The following is a 7,217-nucleotide window of genomic DNA, read 5'->3' on the forward strand; positions in this document are numbered from 1 at the left end:
AATTAACTGTTGTGTTTCAAATAACTGGTGAAACAATATTGAAAGGAGATTTACCATTCATTGTCTCACAAAATGCCTTTAATTAACTGTTGTGTTTCAAATAACTGGTGAAACAATATTGAAAGGAGATTTACCATTCATTGTCTCACAAAATGCCTTTAATTTAACTGTTGTGTTTGAAATAACTGGTGAAACAATATTGAAAGGAAATTTACCATTCATTGTCTCACAAAATGCCTTTAATTAACTGTTGTGTTTAAAATAACTGGTGAAACAATATTGAAAGGAAATTTACCATTCATTTGTCTCACAAAATGCCTTTAATTAACTGTTGTGTTTATAATAACTGATGAACTGACAATCCAATGAAGTCGTGAACCCATCCTGCATAGTCTCCACTGTACAAAGTTCTGTATTGTTTTTGCAAAGATGATAGGAGTAAAGTGAGTTGACAACCCAAAGAAGTCATGAGCCAATCTTCCATAGTTTCCACTGTACAACGTTGTGAATTTTACTGTGATAGTAGGATTAAAGTGGGTTGACAACCCAATGAGGTCAATGGCCCATCTAGCATAATCTCCAATGTAAAAAGCTCTGGAGGAGCTGTAATTCTGTGGGGTTCATTTACATGGTTTTGAGCTAAGTCCCCAGGCTCATTTGAATGACCACATTCAAGCTCAGATTAACTAAGATGCACTCTGTGTGTTTGCACAGAAACCCCAGCTAAGAGGGAGTGGGTGGGTATTCTGACCACAGGGAACAACTACCTCAAGAGATTCCAGAAATGGATGTATAGGAAAAATAGGTGTATACGACAATCACAACTGGTCTAAATTAATAATACACAGAGACGTCATTAACTTGTTTATGTTTTGTAACTACCATAATGCTTTCTCAACCTATGTATTAGTTCAACAAGACAGGATAAAATGATTTTTTTAAACTCATTATATTTGACATTACATTAGTAGAGTAAGAACACAAAACCACTGCCCTGTCAGTGAAAAATACTCATTATAAATACTCATTTAAACTCATTATATTTGACATTACATTAGTAGAGTAAGAACACAAAACCACTGCCCTGTCAGTGAAAAATATTGAAATATTTTATTAACAGTAATCATGTAGGAGTACACAAACAAAGGAAGGAGAGGTAATTTTTCTATTGTATAGAGGGTCCCCAAACTATTCAATCCTGCACTGAACATATCTGCTTATGAGTATTCGAGCACCCTAGCTGAACAGGTACACCCAATGAAGGTTATTACTTTCAGGATGCTAAGACCACCCACTATAGAGCTAAACTCATCTGCGAGTATGATACAGTTTGCACAGTCTCTTGTTCGTCGAGAATCTATGAGACATTTTAGAACGAGCTGTCACGAGACGTAGTTCCTTATCGTTAACTCCACATGGACTGGAGATGATACTGATTATGGAATGGTTAAAGATTTATGTAGATATCTTCCAGACATTTGTGAAGTTGACATTATATCATATCTAAGTTGTAAGGAAGGAACCCAACAACAACAAGGGACCCAAGTGAAATGTATCCATCATGACATATTATAAATGTAGAGTACTGGAAAGGTATAAACAATTAATAATGAAAGTTATGCTTTACTTGCAAAAGGCCTTACACCATCATGAAAATCAATTTTTAACTATTTTCAATCGAGAAAAGTGAAATAACTTTATTATACAATTATTATCTTACCTTACTTTCTAGGATATAAAAGCCTATATATCATCAAGATGTGGTCATCAGGATGTGATAGAAACATAACCATTTAATAGCTGTAAATGTATTTTTGATGGGTCATATACATCATAAACAATGAATAAATTTTGACTGAAATTTTAGAGATAGAGGGCACTATCATTTGGTACATTCTGGAAAAACAAAACCTACAGACTGTTACAAGTATGAACTCTTTTTTTTTTAATTTGCATTTAATTATAAGTCAGGAAACACCTTCAAACCTTTTGGTTTGAGATACAATATTTAAATCCTATTTACCTCATGAAGTTCAATGGTCGATTTCCAGCTAATCACACTATTTACTTCTGGTTAGTTGTGACAGCCAATCATCATTCGAGTGCTGATGTTTGTCTTCCCCTGGTCAGCAGTGAGAATCTAAGGGTGTTTATTCATGATGATGAGGAACCCACTTGAATTAAATATATATAGTAGGGATGGCTGATGTGAGTATTAAAAACCTTTATTTAAAGCACAAAACAAACAAGAACGTTTTGACCTCCATAGGTCATCATCAGGTTAAGAATGACTTGGCTATGCCTGAACTCTGAGGTCTCTGACCTGGCTGTCTAGGTCCATGTGTCTCATAAGATGCCATTTTGTACTTTTCTTCTTCTTTTGCATGTTATAAATTTTCCTTCCACCCATATTAACTATTTTATTGTACTTTTATTATCACTTAAATTAAATTTGATAAAAATTACAGTTCACAAACTTAATTTAGTTCCCACTAAAACAGATATTGTTCAAGCAATTGATGATATAAATAGCTTCTCGATATAATTATGTCTATCATATCCCCGCTGGCCTGATGAGCCCTGGGACTAAAGATCTGGTTGGCACTCAAAAGAGCAGATATCGTATTATTACGTCCGCTTTTACTTAAGTTCTTGCAATTAGATAATTTTACTTATCTAATGTTTTACTAAAGCTTTCCATTTCTTATTTACTTCAACAAGTACAGACACAAAATAGCCTTTGTAACTTATGCAGTTATTTAAGTAAAATCAGGAACTTGTTAAGGCTTGCTAGGATTTTTAACCAGCATTAATCAGATAACTTTACTCGCCTTTACCATAATTAATGCCCTCAGTGGCACAGCGATATGTCTGCGGACTTGCAACGCTAGAAACCGGGTTTGGATACCCGTGGTGGGCAGAGCACAGATAGCCCATTGTGTAGCTTTGTGCTTTAATTCAAAACAAACAAACCATAATTAATAGGATGGATTAACACTACCGCCCGTGTGCAGTCACTGAAACGTTTTTTTCTTTTATCAAGTGTCTAAGAACAGGTTAAACTTACGTTTTCTAGACTAAGGTGGATTTCACTGTGCACATACAAGACGATAAACAAACAAAGACAGAATGTTTTCTAAATAATTGATTCTCACCGAATCAAAAAACAAAACAAAAAAAACAACACAGAACTGCCTGAAGTTGTATTTCACATAACGAGCTAATAAAGAACAAACACGAAAAAGTCCTTGAAAAACAAAAACGAACATGTACTGATTAAAGATTCAGACATTTCCCTGTACCTCCTTTTGCAGACAGCGAGTTAGGCCTCATCAAACCTGGGCGTTTACGTGTTATTGTTCTTATAACAATATGAGAACGATTTGTATTTCGTTGTTCTCTCAGTGATATGTACTTATACTGAAATGGATCGGGCGTGGTCCAATGGTTAGAGTGCACTGACTGTGAATCCAAGAGTTGCCGGAAAAATAGGTCTTGCTCTTAGGGGTAGTGGGTGCGCTATAAGAGTGACAATCAGTTATTCGGTCAGACATGTGTAGACCAAAGGTTTTATTTGCTGTTGATTAGATTTCTTTCCTCTAACCTATCGTTTCAGAATTAGGGACGTATATGCACAGATATCTATTGTGTAGCTTTGTGCAAATAAAAAAAAATATACTGAGATGGTTTTGAGTATTTTATACTATTACTACAGAGAACTGTGTTACATCATTCTTTCAAAGACTCTACTTGTATTGAAATTATAAGAATAATTTCTGCCTTATCTTCATTAAAAAAACGACGAATAGGATAACACAAAACTAAAAATACTCTGTAAGAAAATGATAAAAAACAACATTTTAAATATTTCCTGCTTTATTATACAAAAGGACGTTGCTTAAAATAGATAACTTTTTTTTAGTGTTCAACTTGTGTGTGGAAAAACTATCCCTGTTAATCCTAAACTTTTTCGTTGATATAATCCTATGTATGTTAACCCTAAAGTTTTTCTGCTGATATAATCCTATGTATGTTAACCCTAAATTATTTTTTTGCTGATATAATCCTATGTATGTTAACCCTAAAGTTTTTTGCTGATGTAATCCTCTGTAATGTTTTGTTTTTTCTAAAACAGTTGGCGGATTATGAATCTTTACATAATAATGAGCTAATTAGATCACAAATGGAAAACTAAGCCTAATAATAATCAACAGCGGGTCTCTTTTCACAGAACGCAGCTTGTAATGTAGAACATGGTGCCGTTTACTACTCCAAACAAAATGGAGATCTCGTTCAAAAACAAAACAACAGCAATACTAAAAATAAGTTCGAATTGTGTTCAACTGTACCACTACTGATATAATTGATAGGTCTATATTTTGTAATTTTCCTTTAAATGGTTAGGTAGAGGGTGCTAATAATAATAAAAAATACAAGAATGCGCTGGTCATTCACCAAGGTTTATTTGTGTTATTCATCTACGCACGAACTTTTGTTGTAAAAAAATAAAATAAACTTTGATAGCTGGGACACCGACATTGATTCATTCCTGTTCTTTTCACAAAAGAATGGATTGCTAGTTCGATGGTAAGTAATATGGGTCTGTTTGTATTTATTTCATAGATATATCTATGAATGAATTTTTATTTTGGTGACTTTGACATCGAATTACTACGTTACGTAGATCACGAACTTCTTCTGTATAAACATTTTTGCATACACAGGTGGATGTAATTATCACAAAGGAAACAAATTGTCCAAAGATTGTCCCTAATCGTTAGATAATTGCTAACACTAATTGCATACGTATAGGGAGATTATAAACTTCACAAAAAATGTATTGAACGAGTCTTTAGAAATCCAAAGGGCTTTAACGAAACATTACTGTTTCTGTTTTAATTAAATTACTGCGATGCTTTCAGTGGAAAGAATTTCCGTACAGTTCTCAAACATTACTGATTGTAATCCTTCTGAGAATTGTACGAATCAAAACAATATTTAAAATCAATGTTATTGGAATGTGGTGATTTCTCCCACCAGGTGGCTCAGCTTGAGGGCTTATACAGTTATCGAGGTGCGCAGCGCAAGTAACACATGGCATGGCTTTGCACTTAAACAACACATTTTGTTTAGCGTCTTGTTTATACTTATGTTTATGTTACTTAATCTGGTATGCTTATTGGGTCAGCAGCTAAGCTTATTTACGAATGATAGAAGAACTCTAAAACTTAGTGAGTGTCATGACTCCAATGAGAGAACACTATCCATAGGAAATGACTGAGTATGTTATTAGTAAGAAAGAAGATGGCTAGATAATTGTATGAATAGTAAGAAAGAAGATGGCTAGATAACTGAATGAACAGTAAGAAAGAAGATGGCTAGATAATTGAATAAACAGTAAGAAAGAAGATGGCTAGATAATTGAATGGATAGTAAGAAAGAAGATGGCTAGATAACTGAATGAACAGTAAGAAAGAAGATGGCTAGATAATTGAATGACATATTTGAAAAGCAATTAATAACGGTCAACTTTTCAAGATCTCTCACCCCCCCCCCCCTCCTCTTTCATAGGATTAGCACATAAACAATGTAATAATATACAGTTCCCTGCACTGAACATTTACAATAATATAATTTTGTCTGTTAACGGAATGATCTCTGACGTAACTGATGATAGTACAACGTGATTGGGTGAAAAACAATGATAAGGTTGAACAAATTGAGATTGCGAAAAGAATGTTTTTTTTTCTTTTTTAGTTATGAAAACTTAAATAACGCTTGTATTATCATTTTGGATTAAATATCAACATTTAGGACATACTTATTGCCCTATAAAGCGATTAAACAGTTTACTTGAACTAAGATGGAAAACGGTTCCATAAGAATTGAAAGTAGTTTGTATTTCTTGGCCCGGGTGTATTTATCGTGCCATTTTTTGTTTGTTTGTAGTTAAGCACAAAGCTACACAATGGGCTATCTGTATCGAAACCCGATTTCTGGCATTGTAAGTCCGCAGACATACCGCTGTGCCACAGAAAGCCAAACGTTCGAGCCGTGGTACGTAGCTGAACTTGATCCGACTCGTGCTTTCTACAATGGGATGTTATAACTCTGACAGCCAATCCCGCTATTTGTTTAATAGTAGCTGGAAAGGAGGCGGGTGCCGCACTGTTTGTTTGCCCTCTCCCTCCCTCTCATCAGGCCCGGCATGGTTAGGGGGCGCTCGACTCGTAATCTGTGGGTCGCGGGTTCGAATCCCCGTCCCACCAAACATGCTCGCCCTTTCAGCCGTGGGGGCGTTATAATGTGACAGCCAATCCCACTCTTCGTTGGTAAAAGAGTAGCCCAAGAGTTGGCGGTGGGTGGTGATGACTAGCTGCGTTCCCTCTAGTCTTACATTGCTAAATTAGGGACGGCTAGCGCAGATAGCCCTCCCTTGTAACTTTGGGCGAAATTCATAACAAACAAACAAACCCTCTCATCAACTGAGGATGGTAAATCCTGTGTCTCATAAGATGCCGTTTAAGTTGGAAATTCCAATACCAACAACACCAATTTTCCATTTCTAATCGTGTACGGTGAAAATTTTAGTTGTATTGTTCGCGCATGCGCACAACTTTTCTAGAAAAAGAACAATTTTCTCCTTACATCGTAATATATGTTACGAGAAAAGAACGTACAATGCATTTATATTCATACCGCAAACTCATTCGCGTAATGAATTCATCTCCCACCCACTCACCCCTTCTGCATACTGTTTACTAATTTCACATTTAACTCAATAACGTCATTTTTCCACACGCATCCACCTAAGATTGGTGGGTTGTAGACAGCTGGCGCTCTTATGAGATTTATACAAGATAAACTATTTAATCTACTAAGTAAAGACATCAGTAAAACTAAAAATGAAGTATTTTAAGTGGTGTAGTAGCGGGAAACTTGCACAAAGGTGATAGGGTAAGAACTCCCAATGGCAAAAAGAACCTGAAAATTCTTTTCCTAAATGCTTTTCATGTAGTTTTTTGTGTGTGTGTGTAAGGCATCGGTAATTTCAAAAGGACTTTAACGCTTATTTTCACCTTTTATCTTCTCCCGTCGATGATGCTAGGTTGAACATTAAAAAAACCTGTGTTTGTTGTGTGTGTGTGTGTGTAATCCACTAGGTTTATTGGTTAGAGTTAAGTTCGAGCAGTTGAGTGTTACCCAGGAGACACATG

This window comes from Limulus polyphemus, unplaced genomic scaffold (assembly GCF_000517525.1).
Source record: "Limulus polyphemus unplaced genomic scaffold, Limulus_polyphemus-2.1.2 Scaffold6321, whole genome shotgun sequence".
In the NCBI taxonomy this organism is placed as follows: domain Eukaryota; kingdom Metazoa; phylum Arthropoda; class Merostomata; order Xiphosura; family Limulidae; genus Limulus; species Limulus polyphemus.